Genomic DNA, 27,515 nt, shown 5'->3' with positions numbered 1-27,515 from the left:
GAAGATAATGAAGAATGCCTAATTTTCCCGGTGGCAATAAAATGGTACTTTCGTCTGTGACTCACTGATTTTTAGAGCCTAAAAACACTAGGACTAAAAGCAGTGTCTAGAACTGTAACTTTTGTCACATGATAAAGGAATCCACTTACTAGATGAATGCAGAACAAGAAACAGAGGTTTACAAAGCATGTTTGGATGAGTTGACTTTGCTGTTATAATCAACAAAAAATTGTAAGAAAAACACTTCAACTCTGATTGTAATAGTTTGCAAAGTATGCATGATGGGAAAAGAACCAAGGTTGTTTAAAAGAGTTGCTAGAGTTATTTCCTTGTTTAAAATAAAACATCTTGGTCAATGAGATCTGTTTTTATATCCAGCACTCTTATCTCTTTCATCTGATTACTATTTGAATATGTTCTGATGCTTTAATGGTTATGTCATTCTAAAATCTAGTAAATCATGTTCTTTATTTCCCCAAGCTGTGAATTCCTTTGCATGAAATGTGAAAGAGCATCTGATAAAGATGGTATCAAGAGCACTAATCAGACCTGAATTAATGCTAGTGACCAAACCAACTACATTAAAAGACTTAAACAATAATTTTCAATAATTAAATCCATGGAAAAAACTCTAGCATTAATGCAACACTAAAGCTATTCTATGAAGCAACCATACATTCTAGATCTGTCTGAATATAACTAGTTTTCTAATTTAAAAAAAGCCCTATAAAAATCCAGTTAATCTATATTTTTTCTTAAAGGATTAAAAAAATCAACATGAATTTTTATTTAAATGTAGAATTTTATGGAAGAAATGTTCATGTATAACCAGCATTGTGATCACTATTATGAGTAAATGTTCCCAGAAGTCTTTGGATTGGAAGAATTCCTATTGCTTGTTTAGTAATTCTGAATGGGAATAACTTACAAACAGAAAGATTCCTGTAGAAAGTTGTCATCCTTATAATGGAAGCTGAAACTTTTCAAAGGGCCTTAGGTATCCTATTATCCGGTGAATGTAGCTTACTAATAGCAACCAATTAATGAGAAAAAAACCCCTAAAAATACTTGAACACCTGGATTATTATTTGTAATTCTAATTGAGAAAAAAAATCTGTTCACAGAAGACTTAGGGGGCCATAGTCACTTACTATTTTCTCTTGATATAATATTTGCAATACATAATCCAGAATTTTTTTCCCTGTGGCTCTGTTCTTTTCAGTTGGTTCTATGGCTTATAGAAGTGGTCTCAAACCTTTTTAAGCACAAGATCACTTTTGAATTTAGGTCAATCCAGGATCTACCTCAAACCCAAATACCTTTGTCCCATCTCCTTCCTTACCCCTTCTTTGTGGCCCTGCCCAACACCATTCCTTCAAGTTTCCACCCTGCTCACAGGGAAAGGGGACAACCTGACATCAATTCTCCTGCTTCTGCAGGAGCAGCACAATACTGGGGGAAGGAGGGGCAGCTGAATTGCTGTCACATGATAGCCTCCTAGCCAAATGACGAGTGATCCTGACTCAAAGGCTGCAAGATCTACCACTAGATCCTGATCTACTGGTTGGTGATCAATGACTTATAGTCTATAGCTGGGAGGGGGAACTAGATATTCCATTTTGTGGGAAATTCCACAACTTAGAAGGTGTGGGTTTTTTTAATGGACTGGAAACTTAATTTCAAATTAAACACAATTCTGGAGAGGAGGAGGGACTTTCAAGTTAAAGTAAACATTTTGATTTGATATTTTTTGTTCTGGTGGCATTACATTGAAATATTTTGATTTTCTTTTTTTATTAAAAATATCAAATTCTCAATGTCTCAGGTAACCATATTGGAGGTTTTCAGTGGAAATTTGTCAAAATTGTCACATTTCCCTGATATGTTTTTGGTTTTGACCAATTAGTCTTGTCAGAAAATGCCTTCTGGGATAAAATTCCTAACTAAATCTTATTGCTCCTTTCCTAGTTCTCCCTGATAACAGAAAGAAAGGCTAGGAGCCATTTTAAGGCAGTGCTGACTAGTATTCATGTAGTTGTAGTATTAAAGCACTGATCCTTCTAATTCAATATTTGGCCATACTACTCCATGTTCTGGGAATAGTGTATTTCATGTTGTCTCCAGGCAAGGGATTTTCAGCTATTTTTCCCTTGCAGACTCTGGCCCCTCCTCTCCTCATTGGTTCTCATGCTGACATATGCAGTTTTATGAGAACCCTACTAACTTTTAACACTTAGTCCCTCCCTTTCTCTTAACAGCTTCGCTCCAGTCATGCACGCATATCCTTTCTGTATACTAAAAGGGGTGTAGTCAACAATGCTTGTTCAAAAATAAAATGGAGCTTCATGTTCATTCGCTCATTCTGTTTTTCACAAAAGAAATGCCCTTCACTGGCATGAATATATTTATGGCAAAGTAAACCAAAGGTTATGAATCTTTGGTGGCAGTGTAAATGCCCGTTAGACAAGTTTCAGTTTTTTCTGTGTACTTTAATTGATTTTGTTCAATTTTGGGCAGTTAACCACTTAAAGAAACAGGGCTTAAGTAAAGATGTGTGTATGGTTCTAACTTAACAATTAGATGCATATTATTTATAATTGCTGTTTTGGAGTTAGATCTAGAGTATTACTGGAATAAGTTTATTCCTGGAGACACTCAAGACACACCATTAAGAATATACTGGGGCCAGCCAGATAGAGGCACTGCTATTTTATATTCCTTAGAACAGTGTTTCTTAAAGTTTTGAAGTCCGAGGAAAACCAAACAATAATTATTTTTTTTGAGAAACACTAAGGATTTTTGTTGTTGTTGTTGAGCGCAAAAAAAAGGCGGGAGAGAAGTTATTGAGCCAAAAAAAGGTTGCCTGCCCTTTTAAGCGTGGCCATTTTGAACTCTGTTGTTCTGTGCGGCACACCTCTGACTGCCCATACAGTTTAAGAAACACTGCTTTAGAAGCAAGGGACATCAGCAAAGGTATGGTCAGGGGATCCCCAACATTACCACTGGGATACTCAGGATCTCCTTTAATTTTAAAAATCAGGTGCCCAGGCACACAGGTGAGTGTTGCTTGCTCCCCAGTAACTCAGGGAGGAAAGAGGGGCTTACATAAGGAAACTGTCAAGTGCAGTGTGTGTGCATGCCACACATACTGCAATAATATTCTGGTACCGCAAAGTGCAAATTTACTGAGCTGTCATAAATGGTCCATTTTTAGCTGAAGTAGAAGAAATATATTTCTACCTTAGTGTGTGAACTTACAGCGTGGTGACAATGTGTAAAACATGTTTTTAATACTGTTTTGTTATGGTAAACTGGCAGTTATGTTTTGGAATATATTATACTTTTCAGAAGAAGCTTAGTGGTAGTTTAAACTTACTTAAAATATGACTGTCTGTAATAAGTCTGCCACATCCAGCACAGACAGTGTAAAAAATGAAAGTAAAAATTCAACTCATTACCCTATTCTGGCTGAACTTCTGTTTTCCCCTACAGACTTCAGTGATACAATTTTCATATATATTAGTCCAATCTAGCCCTGTGAAATAGAAAATATTTTTTGACTGTTTTATGTTGCTTGTGTTGGTGTTCTTATTTACTTAACAATTTTTCTGAAAAAAAATCAGAATTGAACACTCAGAAATCAGGGAAACCTGTGGGTTTTTTTAAATCGCTTACAGTTGTTAGCCCCATGATTCTAAACCAGAAATGAGCAACCTGCAGGACATGGGCAGCATGAGGGACCTGTGAGAGATTTTGTTTACTGTTGACCCATGCGCAGTGTTGCCAGATTCTACTGGTTTCCATACACATAGGAGTTTTTTTCCAATCCGTATTACTAAAGTAATACACATGTAAAGCAAGTGCACAGGAAGTGAGGCACATATTGACTGCACACAACATCTGACTGAGAGCTCTGGGCTCCCACTGCAGCCAATCAAGTTCTGCTATGGTTCATTCTACAAAACCAACAAATTCTAGGTATGCAAGAACTGTTTGGAAAATTACCATGTCTTGGTTCTGACAATCTTGCAGTCCACTGAGATGGAGGGTCACTCATGTGGCCCACTCAATAGCCTAGTTTGCCCATCAGTGTTTTAAACCATCTAGCTTTCTGTGTTCTTCTTTCCCCATTCCTTCTGTGTTGTCTCCTTCCATGCCTACTCCCTGTGCTTTCTTCTGTGATTCATATTGAGCAACCTTCACCTTCTCTTCCAAGTCCCTTCTAAAGGGACAGCACTAAGGCTGAAGTGCTGGCCTGACTGAAGTAATTTGGAATGTTGCTATTTCAATAGAGCTATTTAATGTGTGCTCTACTCTAACAGTATCTTAGCCCCCTCCAAAATTGTAAGGGTGTGTGGGGGAAATCTCAATGGCTACGTCTAGACTGGCCACAAATTCCGGAAAAAGGATGCAAATCAGGTAAGTCAGCATAGGGAAATCCGCGGGGGATTTAAATATCCCCCGCGGATTTAAATAAACATGTCCGCCGCTTTTTTCCGGCTTGGGAAAAAGCCGGAATAAAGCCCTTTTCCGGAGGATCTCTTATTCCTACCTGAAAGTAGGAATAAGAGATCCTCCGGAAAAGGGCTTTATTCCGGAGGATCGCACCAGTCTAGACGCTTTTTTCCGGCTTTTCCCCAAGCCGGAAAAAAGCGGCGGACATGTTTATTTAAATCACCTGCGGATTTCCCTATGCTGACTTACCTGATTTGCATCCCTTTTCCGGAATTTGTGGCCTGTCTAGACGTAGCCAATGTGTTTTAACCAACACAGCAGTAGCAAGTCATCAACTTGTGCCTTTTAGGGGAGGGGTGTCGGCTATTGTCTATAAATGATCCATTCTGTTAAGATAATTTAAAATTGAACTGTCAGTAACTATTTCAATGTCCAACTTTAGACATTTTTGTGGCTGAATATTGAATGACAATTCTATATTCTTCAGGTTGGTAAATCCTGGTTATATCTTGATTGACAAATGAATAAGGACCTGTAGATTGATACCAGAATTGCCTTCCAAGACCAGAGCTAGTTTACTTCATGATAACACTGTGTGATGTGATGAGTCTTTTTCCCACTGTGGTACATGCTTTCACAAGAATAAGAGAGAAGCACATTTATCAAAGAGACACCAACTTCTATTGGAACACTTTAAAACAAACAAAACACTTCATCATTATTAACATGAACTTTCCATACAAGTATTAACACATCTTATCTGTTCCATTTGTACTGGTTGTCCTTTTATTCTGAACTTTTACATTTTCTGGTTACAAATAGCACTTCAAACCACAACACAGATAAAATAAGTATTATTCATTTCTAATGACTTTTATGTCCCTCTATTTATATTTGTAGGTATTTTTCACTGTCAGTGATCCCAAAACTGTAGATGCTCCACCTAGGACAGCACAAAGAAATGTGTACGGGGTACATCAGTCCTGGTCCAGGCCCCACACGTAGTGGGATGGGAGCACCACCCAACTCTCTCTTCATCTCTGCTGTGCTCTTGCCTCCAATTGCAGCCGTGGCCTTAGCTCCTGGCCTGGCTGCAGAATCACACCTCACCCTGGCCCTAGCTGCTGACCCCAACTGTGGCTCTGCTCTTGGCCTGGCTCCCTGCATTGGCCAATGTCCCTTGCTTCTCTGCTAACCCTGGTCCTGCCTACTGGTGCTGGCTCTGCTCCTGGCCATGGCCTCTCCATTGGTCCCTGGTCCCATTTCTTTCCTGGGTCTCGCTCCCAAATTTGCCCCCTCAGTCCCAGCCCCATGTACATCCCTGGCCTCAGCCTCTGGTCCCAGCATGGACTTCCTTACTTCCTGTACCCACCCTTGTTCCTGACCCCAGTTCCTACCTATGGTTCCTGACTGTAGGGCAGATGGGCTTAGCATGAAAAGTTTGGGGCCACTGCATCATAGGTTCACCTACATTGTAAAACAAAGAACCATGGCAGCGTATCTCAGCCCTGGTCAGCTGAGTTTCATGCTATGGGCCTAAAATACCGGTGTTCCCAGTTGGGCTCTGAAACCACTGATGGGGGTGGGTCTCACAGTCTGTGCGCCAGCACAAGAGAGAAGAGCTACACTGATATTTAGACTCCTGGATCAAGACCCAAGTCAATTGACCCAGGCTCTGAGACTCGCTGCTTCACTGTGTGGGTGTTGGAATTTTTTTGGGGGACGGGTGATTTTTTGCTCAGTGCAGGTATGCCTTTTTCTCTGCATGAGTTTCTCCTGTTTTTGTTGATCTTTCAGGTAGAACTGAGCTGGCTTTTATTTTTTAGTAAATGGTATTAATAAAACCATGAAAACTGACAGGCATATGGGGCAGCTGTAGTGCCTGATATTGCTATCTATCTTTCATGTACTAACTACCTCTTGTGTAACTTTTTTTAATCAGTAAATCTCAAAAGTATGTCCATATTATTCCTGTTTTACAGATGGTGTCTTTCTAAAATGCATTGTTTTAATAAGGGCATCATTCAATTTTGGATGGTTGGTATCACACTGTTTCTGCCATCCAGGTGGTAATGACAATACCTGAAGGAAGGGATTTCAATAAATTCTGATGGAAGGTGCACAATTTTCTTATATTTGCATTTGATGTACTAAACAGTTGTTCCTTGGTGCATAGCCTGAAACCTAATCAGTTTCTCACCATGAGCTTACATTTTCTTTGAGCTCCATGCCCATAAATCATCCCGCAGATATTCTTGCCATAAGCTGTATTGAGACAATGATCCCTCTTTGCCATAAACTGTGTGTGTGTGTGTGTGTGTGTGTGTGTGTGTGTGTGTGTGCGCGCGCGCACTTGTGAAATAAACTATCTCTTTATTTGTCATGGTGAAAAAATGTGTAGTTGAAAGACTCTAGTACAGGGGTGGAGAACATTCTTCCCACAGGCTATCCATGATCTATCCTGGTTAGCCACAGGTGAGCTGCTAGACAGTTTGTTTATATCAGAGGTGGGCAATAATTTTTTTTTGGGGGGGGGGGAGGAGATTCAAGATTTTGGTAAGTGGCCAAAGTCACTTTCTGTGAAGGGAGTGAGATGTCTAGGGGTTGGGTTCAGAAGAGAACTCAGGATAGGGCAGGGGTGGGGAACCATCAGCCTAGGAGCCAAATGCAGTTCCCATCTTTTCTGGATCCAAACTTCAGGGCTCCTCCTCCCCAGCACTGGGGAACCTGCTCTGGCACTCAAGTTCCATCTGCCCAACTAATTTTTCTGTGAGTCAGCCACCCCAACTCAAAAAAGGTTCCTCAACCTTGGTGTAGGGGCACAGAGGGTTATGATTTGGGGCAGGGGATTGGGGTGCAGGGTCTGAAGGGGTATGGGTGCAGGAGAGGATTCTGACCCCCAGTGCAGAAGGGAGTGCAGTAAGTTTGGGTTATGACCTAGAGCAGAGGATTGAGATGCAATAGGGGGTGCAGGTTTGGAGAGGGTGGATTTAGAAGAGGATTCTGGCATAGGGGAGGTACAGAGGGTTTGGTGGTGATCTGGGGCAGGAGGGTGTGGGGTGCCAGATGCAAGTTCTGGCTAGGAAGCACTTAACCTTGGCAGCTCCTGGACAGACACCCAGTGGGATGCTTAGGTAGGTTCCCTGCTTGCTGCAGCTGGAAGCCATTCGGCAGCCAGTTGTTGTTGGGGCCATATGCATCTCTGTGCTGCACACCTCTTGAAGAATCTTTGCTCCCACTGCCACTTGGTCCCATGCACCCCTTGTGGGACAGGGCCCCAGTAGCTGGGCACTTAGAGTAGCCTGGGGCTGTAGCAGCTGGGGAGCCTGTTTGAGGGACCTGGTGGGCTGCAGACCAGATCCAAAGGCTCTGCAGACTGGCTCCAGTCCAGGGGCTGTATATTGCTCACCTCTGGCCTTGCAGCTCCCAATGACTGTGGTTCACCATACCCAGCCAATCAGAGCCATGGAAAGTGGCTACCACTTCATACCCTAGGAATTGCAGGTCTAAACGGCAAAGTTACTTCAAGATAACAGGCCTTATTTAGAAATAACTTTCCTAGTGTCTACACAGCCAAACTGCTATTTCAAATAAATTCGAAATAGCAGAGCACTTATTTCGAATTTGGTAAACCTCATTCTGGGAGGAATAACACCAAATTTGAAATAGCTATTTTGAAATAAGTGCTGTGTAGACCCTTATTTTGAAATAGGGGGCCTCCAACCCTTCCCAGGGTGCCTTGGTGGCCACTCCAGCCTCAATCAATAACACTCCTCTCTCCCCCGAGCCTGGAACCCTTAAAGGGATAGACTCTGGCCACAGTGACTGTGCCAGCTCCAAGCCTGCTAGTCCAGAGCCAGCAGTCACTGCCTCTGACCCAGTGGCCCCAAAACATGAGCCAGCAAGCCACTGGCAGCCAGCCCTCCACTGCTCCCCAGGACCAGTCTGCCAGCTCCCAGGAGCCTGACAAGGGCTGGAGAAGGCAGGTGCCTTCCTGGTCCAGGATGGAGATCAAGGACCTCATTCAGGTTTGGGGGGATGTCCCCAGTGTCCATGATCTCTGCACTAGATGGAGAAACACGGCCATCTATGGCAGGATAGCTGTCAGCCTGTCGACCAAAGGCCACATGTGAACCCAGGAGCAGGTTTGCATGACAATCAAGTTGGTCCAGCAAGACCCCCAAACCTGAGCCCTGAGCTTCCCCTCCCCCTTCCTCCTCCTCCTCCCAGGTTTCCTTCTCCCACCTCCTTTCCCCAGTCTCACCAGAGTTTCATTCCCTCCCCCCCCCCCCAGGTTTGTTAAATAAAGAGTTTGTGTTAATCAAAATACATGTATCTTATTTGACATGGGGGGGAGGAGTTAGGGTGGGGTAAGAGGAAGGACGTGAGGGAGGAATGAGGCACAAGCCCCCAGTGGGGCAGACCAGGAAGGCTCTTAGTGCTCCTCAGGGTGGAAGCTCTCCTGCAGGGACTCCTGGACACTGACAGCCCCCTGACGGACGTCCTGGATGTTAGCCTTCTGAAAGTGCAGCCAGGCTTGCAGCAACACGTCCAAGAGAAGCACCAGAGTGCCCAGGGGCAGCTCTGGCTCCATGTTGCAGAGTGCTGTGGTGTCCCAAGTGAGGGTAACCAGAGCACTCATCGAGGTAGACCAGCAAGCAGGGAAACCTGAGAACTGGCTATCCGGGGGGGGGGGCGAGGGGTCCCTTTAAGCACAGGCCTCAGGCAGCAGCCCCACACAGTAAGTCCTGACCTGGTGTCTTGCCGGAACTGGTTCTGGCCAGCCTTAAATGCGATTCAGAGTCCACTCAGCGTGAACACACTATTTCGAAATAGCAAAGTGCTATTTTGAAATGCATTTTGTGTGTAGATGCATTATTTTGAAATAACACTGTAGTGTAGACATACCCCTATTTAGTTTTCAAGACATTGAAAGAGTTCTTCCACAAAAACTTCTTGCACAAAAACGTGTCCACACTTCAAAAGTGATGCGCTTTTGTGCAAGAGAGCGTCCACATTGCATGGATGCTCTTGTGCAAGAAAGTTCTGATGGCCATTCACAATGTTGACACCTTTTTGCACAAGAACTCTTGCACAAAAAGGGGTTATTCCTTTTGTAGAGGGAGATACACCTACAAACACACACCCTTCTGTTCTGCTGTTTTACTGTAAGTTTTGTTGTGCAAAAATGTACTTGAGGTGTGGATGCTCCACAGGCTTTTGCATAAAAACCCTGCAGTGTAGACATAGCCTGGAAGTCAGAAAAAAGGAATAATTAAATGTTCATATGAGAATAAATCTAACTCTGCAGCTCTCGCATCCTATAACTTTTCATAGCACTATCAGTAGGTCACATTATCCTACCTGTCTTAGTTTCTTTTTGCGGGAGCTAGGCAATAGTGTCACCGGGAGCATCCCCCACTTGCTACTTTATTCCCCAGGCTAACAGACCAGGGTAATTATGTATATGGAAAGTAGAGAGGGAGATGCTTCCTGCCGGATTGCCTTTCTCACTGTTAGTGGTGTGACAGTTTGACACTCTGATCTTTGTATATGTATTTCTCTACTAAACTATGCTAATGCATTTAACATTTTACCTTATTTTAATGGAACTGAGAGCTTAGAGGTTTGATAACTCTTTAGGGATATTGTGGAGAATGTAAGATGGGGTAATACAAAATATATATTATTAAAGGCACCTTGTTAATACAGGTCAGACCTCCCTTGTTTGGCACATTTGGGACCTTAGTGGTCCTGAAAGTGGAGTTTGCTGGATGATGGGAGGTCAAGGCTCCCTAATCAGCTGTAGGTTCTGCTCTAAGCTGGGGCTGCACTGCCTGCCACTACCTCCAGCCCGACACTGTGCCAGGCCTGGCTATGGCATGCTCTCCCATCATGCCAACCCCCTGCAGCCTCCAGCTCCGGTAAAGGTTGTACCCGCGTCTTCCTACAGCACCAGCCCAGCTCACTCCAGCCATGGGTTGGGCTCAGCCCCCCACAGTCCCAGCCCCCACTGGTGCTTCTCTCCGAGCCCTCTAGTCTTGACTGGGGCTGTGCTTCTTGCCACCAGCCCTAGCCAGAGCTGTGCTCTCCACCGTACTGGCCCTGCTGGAGCTAGGCTCCCCGCGCCCAGCCCAGGCTGTGCTTCCAAACCTAGACATCTGGGGCTCTCTTGTCCAACAATATTCATGGTCTAGCAATATCTGTGGTCCAGTAGGACCACAGAGCCCTGGATCTTAAAGGTTCAACTTGTATTATCCAGTCTAACCACATGGAGTTAAATTAGAAATGCTGTTAGAAAGAGCCACCAGTACAGAGGTAAGACAACTCTGGACCAACAGTTTCATGGTACTTAGGGGAACAATGTTAAATAGTTTTGTAATTGGTATGCCTAAGCTAAAGACCTGAGATCACAATGACCCTAATCAGTTAATTATTCACTTTACCAGAGAGGGTTGTTAAGTTGTCAGAGGCTGCTTTTAGAGAGCACTAGTCTAAGCCCTGGTCTACAATATAAGAGTAAGTTGGTATAATTAAGTTAGTCAGTGTTGTGAATAATCCACACCTGTGAAGTAATTATATTGACCTAAGTGCCACTGTAGACACAACTATTGTGGAGGTGGAGCTCATAATGTTTGCACCAGATGTACTACAGCAGTGCAGCTGCATCAGTGACTAATCTGGACTTCGAATGTAGACCTGCCCTAAGATAGCAGACATGTAGGACATATCTGAGGTATGTGGGCCTGGCCAAGCTTTTTTGGGGGATGGAGGAGGAGAGCAGATCATAGGCATTAGCTAAAAAACAAGTGTGAAGACCAGTTGTGGTTTCAATACTTTCTGCATGAATAGACAATATCTATTTTAAAAAAAATTTAAAAAGGAACTGCTTGAGTCACAGGCTCCCAGAAGGAATTTTCTTTTAAGTGCTAAATACAGTTTATCCTGTCATGTTAATGCAATTGAAAATGAAAAACTGCCATCCTTGGAACCAAATGAAGAATGGCAGAACCACTGGATTATGCTCAGGTGATGTTAGTGAAACCTCTCATGTCTAGCTGCAGAAAGGCCTAATACACTGATCACCTTGTAACAAAGTCAGGATAGTGAGAATAGAATGTGGTGTAATGTGACCATCCAATCTGAAGTGGGGGTGAGCTTTCCATTCTAGTGATAAGGCTGGTGATGTCGCTAGATGGGGAGAGCTCAGAGTTATTACTGTGAATTCGGGCTGGGTGGGTCTTTCCCAAGTGTTCAGAGTCTAATTCAATGCCATATTTGAGGTCAGGAAGAATTTTTCTCTTGGGTCAGATGAGCAAAGGCCCTGGATTTTTTTTTTTTCTGCCTTTGCAGTTTGGGGCATGGGTCACTACGAGTTGCAACTAGTATAAATGGTGAATTCTCTGCAACATGAAGTCTTTAAACCTTGATTTGAGAACTTCAGTAACTTAGCCAGAGGTTAGGGGTCTGTTACAGGAGAGTATGGGTAAGGTTTTGTGGCTAAAATATTCAGGAAGTCAGACTAGATCAGGCCTGGGCAAAATATGGCCCATGGGCCAGAACCAGCCTGCCAAGCCACCAGATCTGGCCCACAGACACTGTAGGAAGCCACAGACAGGTTCCCCTGCTTGTCCTGCAGCCTTGCCATTTCTCCTTAGAAACTGTGAAGGGGGGAGAAGGCTTCAGGTGTAACCTCTGCTGCCAGAATAATCCTATTGGCTGACTTTTGGTAAATGGGAGCTGTCTGTCTGAATAACAAGCAGCTAGGAAGCACTAGCTCCCTCCCCTCTGGCTCAGTTACACTCACAAGCACATGGCCAGGCAGCCTGTGCAGCGTAGAGGGAGGCTGACCGGCTGAGAAACTTTTAAGCTCTTCAAGCCGTAGCTCTGCAGTGAAGCAGGCTGGTTGGGCTTCTGGCTGGTATGTCTCCTGGCTGGAGCCTGCCTTTGGCACTCCAGCCCCTCCGTCCCCAATCTTTTGTCCCCCTCTCAACATAACCAAACCCTCTGCCTTCCTCCTGCACTCACATCCCCTCCCAGCTCTGGCACCCAAATTCCCTGCCCAGATCACAATCCCCCATTACTCTAGGTTACAAACCAACCCCCTGTACCCCAGTCTCCTACACTACGTCACAACCTCCTCCTGCCCTAGGTCACAAACCAAACCCCTACACACCAGTTTCCTGCAGTAGATCACAACTGCCTCCTTTACCCAAACTCCCTCCCAGACCACAGTCTCCCTCCTGCACCCCAATCCCTTAACCCAAGCTCCCTTCTGCACCCAACCTCCTTCCCAGACCTCGCACTTCTTTAATATCCTGGAAGAATGCAATCCTCAATCACTTTCCAAAACCTCCCATCAACAATTATTGCCCACCCCTTGACTAGATGATCATGAAGGTCAGAAGTGACCATCATGATCATCAATGTTTGAGTCATTCTGGTTATAGTGCAGGTAGAGATCTGTCCTTTGGAAAGAGACCGGAGTAGAGATCGCAGGTACAACTGTCTCCTAAACCTATGACAGATTTGTTTTTAATCTCTAGTTCGCTAGCCCACCTTCATTTGAAAGTTGTTTTCATTTGATGGCTACTCAATGTATGTGAAATGAATTTGTTGGTTTTACTGCAAAGATTGTAGAAATGAGTTGATAGAGTAACTTATTTAGTAGAAAGTTTCCACATTAATTTATAAGACATACAAATATAAGTGCTGTGTGTTCCTTCCTCCACCTCCCTTTATGGTTAGCATTTACAGTGTTCTAAAATTAGGACATCCTCCCAAATATTAATTGAATCAAACTGTACAACATAATGACAAACATTAGAGAAGCCACATAAAGTGACAAAGCCATATGTAAATCAAGTAAATTGGCCCTTCTTCAGGAAGACCAGATGAACACTAATATTCTGACTTTCGCCAGCAAGAGTGAGGAAATTTTGAGTCAGTTCTGCTGTTCTAAAAGTGGAATGTGTTTTGTTGGGGGTGGGTAGTAAAGCACAATATATTTCTTAAAAAAAACAAAACAGGACCCAAAATATCCTGTGATGGGTTGAAATATGAGACCTGTATATATTTGTCTGGATTCTTTATTAACTTTCTAGTTTCTGAGCCTTTTGGGTGATCATGGGTTTTTTAAGCTTTACTATGCAACCATGAAGGCTGGAAACTTTTTTTTTTTAAGGAAAATCATGTAAAAACATAACTGCATGAGCTGAGGCTCCAAGTAAAATGTCAAATATTATTAGACTCACAACAAAACTGACTTGGCAACAATGTTTCTGTATAATAGAATAACCTGCACTTTTCTGATTCAGCATTACTCATGCACACCAGCAGCATGAGAACTACAGACTATTTTTGAAATGATGCCTACATGTTTATCAATCAAAAGCTAGTAAATATTTTTAGAAATTATAAAATTTTGTAATATACACAGGGGCTACGTCTATACTGGCCCCTTTTCCGAAAGGGGCATGCTAATTTCACAGGTCGTAATAGGGAAATCCGCGGGGGATTTAAATATCCCCCGCGGCATTTAAATAAAAATGTCCGCCGCTTTTTTCCGGCTTTTAGAAAAGCCGGAAAAGAGCGTCTACACTGGCCCCGATCCTCCGGAAAAGGGCTTTTTTCCAGAGGATCTCTTATTCCTACTTCAAAGTAGGAATAAGAAATCCTCTGGAAAAGGGCTTTTTTCCAGAGGATCGGGGCCAGTGTAGACGCTCTTTTCCGGCTTTTCTAAAAGCCGGAAAAAAGCGGCGGACATTTTTATTTAAATGCCGCGGGGGATATTTAAATCCCCCGTGGATTTCCCTATTACGACCTGTGAAATTAGCATGCCCCTTTCGGAAAAGGGGCCAGTGTAGACGAGCCCTTAGGGTTTAATATGGGAAATACACAATTTGTGTTTCCCAAAACATGGCCAGAATTTTATGTGCTTCTGAATAATCAGTGGATCTCAGGTTGATCATTGTTTGATGGGCAAAGTGGTCGAAGCTGGCAGCATCTTCCTTGCAAAACTTGTATTAACTCGGGAGTGGGTGATTCATGCACATTGGTAGATGTCTGGCCAAAACCCATATATTCTAATGTCCCTTTTATCACCTTTCAGTTCTAATAGTAATTTCTTTAGGTAGTTGACAAAAGGCCTTTTTAAAACATAACCTGTAGGACCTATTCTGTAGGTCTCACACAAGCAAAACTCACATTAAAATCAATGGCAGTTTTGCGTAAAAGAGCAGCAACAATTTTCCTTTCAATAACAGAAGCCAGTGATATTGAAGGGGGACATAAATATCAGTGGCTCACGATAATGTCTTGTATCTAATATAAGTGTTCATTTTGTGCTTTAAAAAACGGATGCTCAGATATATTTGGAATGGCTCTGGTGTCTGTTCGGTTTATTTAATGTGCTGCTAAAGGGGAGCTGGCAGATAAGTAAGAAAACAGAAAGGTGGCTGTGTCTTTGTTATTATTGGAGAAATGCCTATTGTGCTGTTCATAAATTGAGTATTATTGGTGGAGGAGGTAGTTATGCATTAGAGAGCTCTGTAGCCTAAAGACCTGGTACAGAACTGTCATTAAAATGAATGCTGAATGAGGCTCATTCAACTCAGCTCACTGGAGATGATGATTGATTTTCACAGTCTGGCTAATAGAACACTTTTCTGCAGACCTTGATGCAATTACATTACAATCTTTTTTTAAAATCTGGAATTATGTTTTAATGGAATATTTGAGTTTCTTTGTTACTCATCAAGGTTCAATTAAATCTAATTTTAAATCTCAATGTTTAAAAATTCGCTTTTTTAATTTCTTTGGAAGGAAAAACGTTCTTTCTTTACCTCTCCCATTCTCTCTCAGCTGGCTGACCTCAAAAGGATGCTGAGTTCTTATGCATGGGGCAGGTATTTGAGTAAAAATAACTGTGGTTTTAAACTTACTTGCATTTCCAATGGATGAATTGTGTATCATGAAGAAAAGAACTAGCATGTCTTTCATTGCCAATGAGATTAGAAGTCTAAAGTATGCAATAACATTTGTATGCAAAATGTGGTTTGCCTAATTTTTTAATAACTCAAACATATCTAATGGAACTGGCTCTAGTTTTGCTTTTGATTGTTTAGGTTTTTTTCTGAAAAGCAGATTTTGTGTTTATTTTTGCAGCATAGGATGATGCACCTAGTGGGAAGGTTTTGGAGTACAGTATGAATTATTTGCTAGTAACTGGAAGTTGTTGGGCACAGTTTGTAATTGCTGAGTGGTCAGAACCAAAGTGCTTTGCAGGAACATATATGGTTTGGCATTGAGTCCAGGATGTTATTTCAGATGAGGAGCTTGGGAGGAAGAAGAGGGGGAAGAAAGCTTTTTCCACAGCTCATAGGTTGGTGGTTAGGTCCTAATCTGGGATGTAGAAGAGCTGGATTCCAGACCCCCTTTCAAATAAAATGGGACCAAAAACTGGTATCCCATGTGAGTGTCCTAGATAGCAGGCTGTCCTGGCATGTGAATATTTTGTTGTTGTTGTAAGATCTTGGTTTTATCATGGTTTTATCATGGCAAAAAATGGGGGAAAATCTGGAAAATGTTCATGGGATGAGAACACCATTTCCTGTTCAGCTCTATTTGTAAGTTCACTTCTGTTGGTGGGTGTGAGAATGGGGGGAAGTTTAACATTTTTCACAATGCATTATAAGCATATAGTTGAGAAATTAAGCACCCCAAAGTCAGAAAACCCCAAAGTCAGAAAACATTTATGGCTGAATGATAAATTCAAACTTTGTCCTCTAGTATATACAGTGTGGCTGATATACTGCTTCATATAAAAGGTTGAAAGATGGTTTCCCTCCCCCCCCCCCCCCAACAAAAAACACAGGGGAAAAAATTCTGTTGAGTGGGGGGGAAAGAGGGAGATCAAAGTTGTTGCACAAAAAAGGACCTCAGAGTTATTAAGCCAAAAAAAAAAAGGCCCCTTTGAGGCTTTTTGCCGGTGACCATCTTGTTTTCCTGATCCAAGCCAGAAGACCATTACCCTGCGGAACCAGGTAAGCAGCGTGTCCGGGGGAGGCCCTGGATGGGACCCAGTTGCTGAGTATGTGTAGGGTTGCCAGGTGCCCAGTATTTTCACCTCCTGGCAGGGGGAAAAAAATCAGAAAATACCAGACATTTTTGCCTCCTGTTCAGTTAAAAAAAAAAAAAAAATCAGAAAATACTGCACACCTAAAATACCAGACAGTCCGGGGCAATAGTGGACACCTGGCAACTCTTCATATATAATACGACTGTATGTGTGTGCCTACAAGAAGGTATCCTAAATCATTGGATAAAATATAAACAGCAGCATTGCCTCCTCTTTTTCCAACTGCTTGGGAAAAATCTGGGTGGGGGGAAAAAAAGGTGGCCAAAAATTAATCCCATGTAAAATTGCAGTGATGGTGGTAGCCAAGACTATCTTGCTGCCTGCTAATGTCCTTCGATGTCAAAGGATACGTCTACACAGCAAGCCATTATTTTGAAATTTTCAAGATGATGGACTACTTATTCTGACTCCTGTAACACACATTTCATGAGGAGTAAGGGAAGTCCAATTAAGAGTGTTGTTCCTTTGACTTCCTGCTCTGTAGACAACGCCAAATACCGAATTAAGCTACACTGCACAATTGATGTGTCTGAAGTTGAGAATCTTAATTCAGCTTTTGCCCTGCAGTGTAGATGTGCCCAAAGGCAAAAGCCCTCAAATAGCTGACTTGCACCACAATTTTGGAGTGATCTTGGACTCTGCAATTGGATGCCCACCTACTTATGTCTGCATCAAGCTGATGACCAGAGCAGGGCAATCAGTTTTTGGCCTCTACGCTGCTTTATAGCAATTCCTTTTTAGGAAAGAAGCCACGCACTTTGAAAAAGCTCCAACTAGCAGCACAGATGGTCATAAACTCACCATTTCAATGAGTTCAGTGACTGGAGTATTCTGTTCAGGTGCACTGGAATTTGTATAGCTGGTATGCTGAGAGCCATTTAACCAAACTGTAAACCCTGTATGTGATGGAAATCACTTCAAGCTAAAGGCGGCAACAGCACCTGTAGTTCCAGCACCCGTGATGCTTTTCAAGGTATTCAGGATTTTCCATGGGATTTGGCTCTAGCTACCCACAACCACTATAGCCCATGAGAATAATGAACACCTCAATCAGTAGGGGGAGATCTGTGAATCCTGGGGACAGAACTCACACAGGATGGACCTGGAATATGGAACTCACTCCTCCGAAAAGTAGAAATGGCAGTAGAATGATCCACACTTGCAACTAAATCAAAAGTCATTTATTTGTCTTAGTTTTCATGTCATGTTCTACACATTCACGTTCTGACACACAAATTTTAAAAAAGCAAGACACCCTTCCCTTCCTTCTCCCCCCCCCCCCCCCCAAAAAAAAAGCCTTGGGAAAAAATCCCTAGTTGGCAAACTGCTACTATTCTAAAGGCTTGGAAGAGAGATTGTTCTTTTTTATTTTTAAATACTTGGAAGCTGATCAAATTCTACGGTGATAAAGGGAAAGGGCCCAGTCACTGTGTTGGTTGATGCTTTGTCCCATGTAGAGGAAATATGATACAAGTAAAATTGCGCATGCAGAAGCACATAAGATCACTAAAGGACCTTAATGAGCCATCTATTTGCCAGAAAAAGACTAGTCATCTCTGCTAGAAGTATTTGGGTCTGTTCCCAGCTTCAGAGTCTCAAGGCTGGCTGCATATATATTTATACATTATGAAGTTAAGGTATTTTGAAGTACAAAAAGGTCATCCATTTCAGAAAATTAAAAAATGAAGAAACTGCATTCAATATTCAGAAAGTATACTACGAGAATAATAATTTTTTGAAAGTCAAATGTATGCCTTTTTAGATGACCTTATTAGTCACCCCTTACAAATAAAAATTTCAGAATGGGTTCCCAAAAGTGAAACTATTTTTGTCCAACATATTCCTGACAAATATCTAAGTGTTTTTTTTTTTGGGGGGGGGCGGAGGGCTCACCTAATAGTTCAAGACAATGGAAGGAGGGAAGAGACCGTTTTTCATGCATTGGCAAGCAGTGCCAATGCATGAAAAACAAAGCCACCTTCCAGTAGCTTCAGCAGCAGAATGAAGGCCCATAAGGCAACCATGAAATCTGATTAGTTGACACTTGTCAACAACATGTGCTAGTGACTAATGGAGAGCACACTGACAGAGTGAAGCACACCCCATGTTGGTGGCACACATTCCTTGGCCAGTTTAAAATCAGTTGAACAGAGGTCAAAGATAGCATGGCAAGTGAACTCTCAGCAGTCAAATGGGTCAGCAAGCAGGAAACCATTTCAAATGTCTTTAGTGAGCTACTCTTTGTGCCATAGGGTTCATGTGGTTGAGACCACAATGGACATTTCAAAGCATGTCTTACTTTGGAGTCAGTGATGATATTCATATGCAGTGGAGGACCTTAACTGGTGCATAGAGCCTCTAGCCAGACCGGTGGAAAAACTTTGGTAAAAATATGGCAGGAGCTATGTTGCTCAGTACAGATAGCCATGGAATATGAATGAGGAGAGAGAACCGGTAATGAGCACAGTTGAGTTCAGTTGATGATATAGTGATTAGCATTGAGGTGAGCACTACCACATGGGCAAGTCTGCTTACATGTCACTTGAGTTAATCTGTGAGGCTATCGTTCACTGCTGAGATGATTCACTACTTGTTTCCTGACCCAGTTCTAGCTAGTTTGGACTTTTCTTGTCCTTATGTAGAACCTTTACTGGACACATTAGCAGGTTTTTGTCAATGTCTCATGATGCTGACAATAGTGATATGCTTTTTACTTTTGTATGGGGCCCAGTCATGAAAGACTCTGAGCATTCTGGCCTGATAGCACAAAATGCTTAAGCAGGAACTTCAGTGTTTGTGCATGGACAGTCCCAATACATCCTTGTTAACAATACACAAACAGGCTGTAAATAGGCGACATGCATCTGACTAAGTGGGTCTTTGCCCACAAAAGCTTATGCTCCAACACTTTGGTTAGTCTATAAGGTGCCACAGGACTCCTCGCCACTTTTGCAGATTCAGACTAACACGGCTACCCCTCTGATACTTGAGGCTGTAAATAGTGAACTCTGGGTGATAAACAGTGTGTGTGTGTGTGTATAGAAAACTTTTTATTTGGGGTGGGACTGGTGGTGGTAATAGAGTATGCTTAGCTTAGACTATCTTAGATTTATTCTAAGATAATATACATCATAGTGTGTGTTTTTTGCAATTCACTGCTGCAGGAGTTCACTGAACCAAATGCTATGGCTGGAGTTTTAAATTAAGTGGATAATTTATGGTGAATAATATCAGAAATGATACAATTTTAGGTATCTAAGAATGGTCATACTGGATCAGGCCAAAGGTCCATCTAGTCTACTCCCCTGTCTTCTGACAGTGGCTAATGCTAGTTGCCCGAGAGGGAATGAACAGAACGGATAATCATGAAATGACCCATCCCTTGTCAACCATTCCCAGCCTCTGGCAAACAGAGGCTAAGGTCAGCACTTCTGCCCATCCTGACTAGAAGCACACAATGGACCATTCCTCCATCAACTCATCTAGTTCTTCTCTGAACCCTGTTAATAGTCTTGGCACTCACAACATTCTCTTGCAAGACATTCCATAGGCAGGCTGGTCATTATATGGAAAAAATACTTCATGCTGTTTGTTTTAAACTTGCTCTCTGTTAACTTCACTTAGTGGCCCCTAGTCCTTGTGTTATGCAAAGAAGTATATAAAACAATTCCTTATCTACTTTCTCCACCCCAGTCATGGTTTTATAGATCTCTGTCATAGTCCCCTTAGTCATCTCTTTTCTAAGATGAAAAGTTCCGGTCTTATTATTCTCTAATCAAATAGCAGCCATTCCATATTTCATTTTTGTTGACCTTTTCTGAACCTTTTTTCCAATTCTAATTTCTTTTTTGAGATGAGGCAATCACATCTGCACACAGTATTTGAGGTATGGGTATACAGGCAATTTATATAGAAGTAGTATGACACTTTCTTTTGCTAGCCCTTTCTTAATGATTCCCAACATTCCATTGGTTTTCCGACTGCTGCTGCACATTGACTAGAAATTTGCAGATAACTATCCAAAATGACTTAAAGATCTTTCTTGAGTGGTAACAGCTAATTTAAATTCCGTGATTTGATAGCTATAGTTGGGATTGTTTTCCACTGTGCATTACTTTACATTAATCATTATTGAATTTCATTTGCCATTTTGTTGTCTAGTCACGTGTGTTTGTGTGTTTGTGTGTTTGTGTGTTTTTAAGCTCTTCACAGTCTGCTTGGTATTAACTATCTTGACTAGCTTGGTTTTATCTGCAAATTTTGCCACCTCACTGTTTACCCTCTTTTCCATATCACTTTTGAATATTTTGAATGGGACTGGCCCCAGAACAGAACCCTGAGGAAAAACCACTATTCAGTTCTCTCCATTCTGAAAATGGACCATTTATTTCTATGCTTTGTTTCTTGTCTTTTAACTGGTCGTTATTCCAGTTTGAGAGGACGAACTCTCTTATCCCATGACCACTTACTTGGCTTTAATAGCCTTTGGTGAGGCACCTATTCAAAGGCTTTCAAATCTAAGTATACTATATCCACTGGATCACCCTTGCCCACGTACTTGTTGACCCTCTCAAGAATTCTAGCTAGACTGGTGAGGCAAAAACCATGTTGACTCTTTCAACCAGTTTTCCAGTCTCTGAAGTTAGGCTTACCAGCCTATAATTGCCAGGATGACCTCTGGAGCCCTTTTTCAAAAAAAAAAATTACCATCAAAATAGCTATGTCCCCTAGTTGTCTGGTACAGAAGCTGATTTAAATGATAGGTTACAAATGAAAGTTCTGCAGTTTAATATTTGAATTCCTTCAGAACACTTGGGTGAATACCCTCTGGTCCTAGTGACTTATTACTACAGTTGAACCTCTTTAGTCTGGCGCACGCTTGTCTGGCAACACCCATGGTCTGGCATGATTTTAGTTAGCTGGATGTCTGCTTATCATGGGTGTGGCTAAGTTTCCCACAGTTCCATAAAATCTGTTTACAACCACCATCCTGGCTCTGTGTCCTGTGCTGTTTAGCTCTAATTTACCCCTAAATGTCTTGGAAGAGCCCAGTAAGCAGTAGAAGTGTTGAAAATGCTGCTACACGATATCCTGTAGTACGGCAAATTCTCTAGTTTGGCACCAGTCAGGCCTTGAGGGTGCCAAACTAGAGAGGTTCAATGTATATTTAGTTGAGAGGAAGTTTTGCAATAAATTGATGACACCTCAGTATAGAGAAGTTCCTCTGAATAGTCATCTGAAAAGAATAGCTCAGGTTTGGGAATCCTCTTCATAGCCTCAGCTGTGAAGACTGATGTAAAAAAGTCAGTTAGCATCTCTGCAATGGCTTTGAGTCTCGGTTGTTCATCGTCTCTATATAGCAGACTTCCTGCAACTGATGCACTTCAGAAATATGCTATTACTTTTTGAATCTTTGGCTAGATGTTCTTCCAATTCTTTTTTCAGCTTTCCTAATTATACGTTTCAGTTTTTGCCTGAGTTTTTGTTCCTTTCTATTTCCCTCCAGGATTTAACTTCCATTTTTCAGACAGTGCTTTGTCTCTCTTACTGATTTTTTTTTCTTTGTTGTTTAGCCACAGTGACTTTTGTTTCTCTTACTATAGTTCTTTCTTTTTTGGGGGGGAGGGGATGGAAGAGCGGGGTATACATTTAAGTTGTACCTCTATTATCATGTCTTTAAAAAGTTTCTGTGCAGCTCGCAAAGATTTTACTTTTGGCACTGTACATATTAATTTCTGTCAAACTAACCTCATTTCTGCATGGTTCCCCTTTCTGAAACTCTTACCACAGGGATATTAAATTTAATTATTGTGGTTACTATTACCAACCAGTTCAGCTATATTCACCTCTTGGACCGGATCCTGTGTTCTGCTTAGGCCGAAATCAAATATTTCCTCTCCTCTTTATGGGTTCTAAGATCAACTATGGTTATTTAAGGTGTCAAGAAATTTTATCTCTGTATTCCATCCTGAGGTGACAGGTACCCAGTCAGTGTGGGGCTAGTTGAAAGCCTCTGTTAGTGAGGTTTTGTTTTTTTAATTTTTATAGCTTCTTCAATTTCCCTGAACACTTCTGTCACTATGGCTGGTCAGATGGTTGGTAGTATATCCCTATATTTTTTTTTTTTTAAGAGATTGTTGGACAGTTTGATTCATTCACAATTTTTACTTCATTTCATTCTACACTTTATGTAAAAGAAAGTGCCATTCCCCTTCATACAGTGCCACACCACTGCTAGCATGACTTGTTCTATCTTTTCAATATATTCTGTACCCTGGTATTACAGTACTATGTCTCATTGATTATCCTCATTCCACTTAGTTTCTGTGGTGCTTATTCTATCCATATCCTCATTTAACATGAGCCACTCTGTTTCACCTATCTTACCATTTAAATGTCTAGTATTTGTATAATAAGTACTGTAAAAACATGTCCCTCTTCAGCTGTTGTCATTACATGATGGTTTTGAACAGAATTTTTTCAGTTGACTGTTTCTCATTAGATCCTACCAGTACTTTATCAGCTTCCATCCTCTCCTCTTTATTAGTATGTAGAGAATCTTTATTAATTATCTCAAAAGGAATGTCTTTGTCCAAATCAATGTTTCTCTGCACCTTTTGGTTTTCCCCCAGCCCTTAGTTTTAACAACTTCTCTACAACCTTTTTAATTTTTAAGTGTTTACTATTTGGTTCTACTTTGGTTTAGATGGAGCCCAGCCTTCCCCTTTCCCAGAAGGTTCTCTAGTTCCTAATAAAAACATCTTCTACACTATTATTTGATCCACCCATTGAGATCCTGTAGTTCTGCCTGTCTGTCTATAACTGCACACAGAACTGTAACCATTTTACAGAATGATACCTTGGAGGCCATGGACTTCAGTGCCTTACATGGCATCATAAATTTAGTCTCCAACTTTTATCCATTTCCCTATGTCACTGGTACCTACATGTACCACAGCCATCAGCTCCTCCCCAGCACAATACATAAGATTTTTAGATGTGTTCAGAGATCCACCATCTTCACATCAGGAAAGTAATTTCATCATGTTGTTCTCCCAGCCATTGCAAATACAGCTATCTATGTTTATAATCAAATCCCCCATTAATTTTCTGTTGCTCCTTGGAGGATAAGGTCATAATTTAGAATGATCTGGACAAACTGGAGAAATGGTCTGAGCTAAATAGGATGAAGTTTAATAAGGACTAATGCAAAAGTACTCCAATTAAAGAAGAACAATTAGTTTCAAACATACAGAATGGGAAGCAACTGTCTAGGAAGGAGTAATGCAGAAAGGGATTAAGGAGTTATAGTAGATTACAAGGTAATTATGACTCAACAAAATGATTGTGGGATGCATTAACAGGAGTGTTGTGAGCAAGATACGATAGTCAATCTTCTGCTTTATTCAGCACTGATTAGGCCTCAGTTGGAGTATTGTGTCCAGTTGTGGGCACCAAATTCCAAGAAAGATGTGGAGAAATTGGAGGAGGTCCAGAGAAGAACCACAAATGATTGAAGGTATAGAAAATGACCTATAAAGCAAGAATGAAAGAATTAGACTTCTTTAGTTTAGAAAAGAGAAGGCTGAGGCGGAACATAATAGCAATTATCAAGTATCTAAAAGGGTATGACAAGGAGGAAGGATTAAAAATGATAGGGCAAGGGGCTTAAATTTGAAGTAAGGGTAGATTTGATTGGACACTAGGGAAAAACTTCCAGACTGTTAGAGTGATTCGACACTGGAATACATTGCCTAGGGTGATTGAGGAATCTCCATTATTGGAGATACTTAAGAGCAGATTGGATAGATCATCCCTGACAGATGTCTAGGTGGTTCTTGGCCTTGCTGTGAGGGTAGGGGATTGGACTTGATGTCCTCTCGAGGTCCCTTCCAGTCCTAGTATTCTATGATTACTAATATCTGTCTCTCTCTAGTCATTGGAGTTCCCTCTTCAGGAGAGGGCTCAGCAGTATAAACCAATACCACAATAATCATCTGAAAGGAGGGTCCCAACTATGGAATTGTTTTCCTCTGTTCCAGTTGGATGTTCTCCTTCTCACCTGAGACTTCTATCCTTCTCAAAAGCACAGAAGTTGCCAGCTTTGTGATGGGGCCATTCTACTGTATCTAGGAAAACCTTAGTGATAGAAATGTAGCTGTGATAGTCTGGGGTAGTTGAAGCAAAATGCAGGACAATGTAGCTCTGAACTGTCATTCATGTTAAAATTCGACACTTTCCAACAAGGACTTAACAAACATTTGAACTATCTCACCCATTACCAAGATAGTTTCCCCAATTATCACCTCTAATACCATTAACTCACAAACATCCCACTCTCCCTACCTCTAATATCATCAATTCACAGACACTTACCTTCCTTCCTTCCCCCCTCCCCCCCGCATCCCCCTCCTGTTCTGCAATGTGATTTGTCCTTTTCATATTTGTTCATTTTTTTTTAATTGTATCCTTTGGTATATATGGTTGTGACTACTTTCTTCCACTATTTGATCTGAGGAAGTGGGTCTGGCCCACGAAAGCTCATCTAATAAACCATCTTGTTAGTCTTTAAAGTGCTACATTGTCCTGCATTTTGCTAGGAAAACCTTATTTATGTACCTCTCTCTTAGCTCCTCCAGTTCAGGCACTCTGTTCTTCAAAGACTGTTCAGATTCTGAGGGCTAGGAGCTGCTTGGTACTGAATGTGCCCACATGCCACTTGCCCATAGGATAATCATACATGATGCCCTGGATGCAATAAGCTGGATAGCCCCAACTTTGGTAACAAAATCTTATATTTGAGGCACAAGACTATTGTGTATATATCTAAGACTAACTTGCAGTACAAATATTCCTGAACTTATTTTTACTACCAAAGAGTTTAGCTTCTGATAATGGGATGCTACTCTTGTTAGTGTACTAGTCAGATTTGCTATTGCAAATTCCATGATTTGTAAATTCCCAGTAGCAATTAGAAAAAGCAGAATAAATAACCCTGCACAGATTTATTTAAGTCAGTAGCCTTTAGAATAGAGAAACCTCCTGCTTCTCTTTGTTCTCTGCTATATATCTGCTGAGGCCTGATGCCGGTGTTTGGTTCCTATTAAAAACATCTATGTCACTTCTGCTCCCACTGTGAACAGCTGATAGTTGACTGAAAAGCTGCTACTGCTGATGAGTGAGAGATGCTGCTGTGCAGTAGCACAGTTTTAACACTACTATTGCTTAGGCCTGGGGGGAGTGCCAAACTGAGCCAAACCACCAGGGGTCTGATTCTGATCTTGGCACTAGTACAAATAGTGTGATTACAGTCCGTAAAATTACACTAAACTAAACTGGTATTAATAAGATCAGATTCAGGCTCCATATTGCGCTCTCACTCTACCTACCTATGTTCCTGATAATACCACACGTAGTCATGTCTCTAAATTTCCTAAGATAATTTAAGCAAAATGCAGGACAATGTAGCACTTTAAAGACTAACAAGATGGTTTATTAGATGATGAGCTTTTGTGGGCCAGACCCACTTCCTCAGATCAAAATTTTTGATCTGAGGAAGTGGGTCTGGCCCACGAAAGCTCATCATCTAATAAACCATCTTGTTAGTCTTTAAAGTGCTACATTGTCCTGCATTTTGCTTCAACTACCCCAGACTAACACGGCTACATTTCTATCACTAAGATAATTTTTGAGTGCTTATTTATACCAGCAAATACGGGGGAGGGAGGAGGTGCAACAAAGAGGTTAAATATCTAGGAGGGGAGTTGTCAGAATTTAAGTGACCAATTTTTGTTTCCATTTTTAAATGATCACTCTGATTTTAACATTATTTACTAGAAGAAATACCTGGCATTGCCTGGGGAAAATATAGTAAAAGGTGTGATGAATGAACTATGTCAATGACATTAACATAGCATATTTTATTGGAAATACTTTTCTCTGATATATTACTTTAAGAAATTAACGAAGGTAGTGATGTGCTTACTAAACAACGAATAGGGTCTCTTTTCTTAATCCCCACAAATCAGGAAGGCCCATCTTCCTTTAAAGACTCTATGCAAACCAATGCCAGCAGCCTCCTTGCCAGAAGCCTTGAGAAATGGAGGAGCTGTCTTCTGGGCTCTACAGCAGCAGCAAATAATCACTGCTTCCCAAGTAGCCACTCTCCGAGTGCCTTCAGTGCATGCTCCATGGGGCAACCTGAATAGACTTCCTAGCGGCAGCTGGACTGGATGCATTGCTCAGACAAAGTGGAACACCTTTAGACCAGGTGCAATGAGTGATAGCTAGATGATCAGAACATGTTGCACCTTGAACGTACCTGTTTTAATGAGAATAGGCTGTTATGATTGTACTGTGTCCATCTCTGGCTCCATGGTGCTCAAAACCTTGTCCTCCTACCCACTTCTTCTTTGTACCGAGAGCTGGATCCTGCAAAGTGCATAATGCCCATGGCACTTGCTGATAATGCAACCAGCCCTGCCAAGAGAACGCACGCAGCCCAAGGAGGGCGGGTAGTGGAATGGCTCCCTTGGGTGTGGGAAGAAGGAAGCAACTTTAATTTCCAGAAGGGGTTCAGTTGGAGCCCGGCTGTGTGAAGATGTTGAGAGGTTGTGATAGCTGGAGGCTTCTCCCAGCCACAATTAGCAAGGCCAGATCCCATCCAACGTCAGCCACATTTGGGTCTGTCCTGGAGACCTGCTGGTGCCCCAGTATAGGGGACGCTGCTGATTCTCTGCCCCACTGCAGTCTCTCTCCCCTGGGCTTTCCCTTGATGGTGCTGCAGGTGTCCACATGCTTTATCCGCTAGGATCTTGTAGTTGCAGTTTGACACTCTTAACAGAAGAGTCCAGCAGATGCCTATGATCAGGCACTCATAAAAGCTAAAAATCAGTGGGCCCAACTGGGGTCCCAGGAGAAC

The 27,515-nt window shown here is 41.9% G+C and overlaps 1 protein-coding gene across 2 annotated transcripts in view; it reads left to right on the top strand.

Annotated features, from left to right (window-relative positions):
• GPC6 (glypican 6) overlaps positions 1-27,515 on the top strand; it is a 1,157,918-nt gene that overhangs the window by 218,954 nt on the left and 911,449 nt on the right. The window lies entirely within an intron of this gene.

This window comes from Pelodiscus sinensis, chromosome 1, assembly GCF_052426305.1.
Source record: "Pelodiscus sinensis isolate ZL-2025 chromosome 1, ASM5242630v1, whole genome shotgun sequence".
NCBI lineage: Eukaryota > Metazoa > Chordata > Testudines > Trionychidae > Pelodiscus > Pelodiscus sinensis.
The sequence above is the reverse complement of the archived record's forward strand: the minus strand, read 5'-3'. Positions and strand labels throughout refer to the sequence as shown.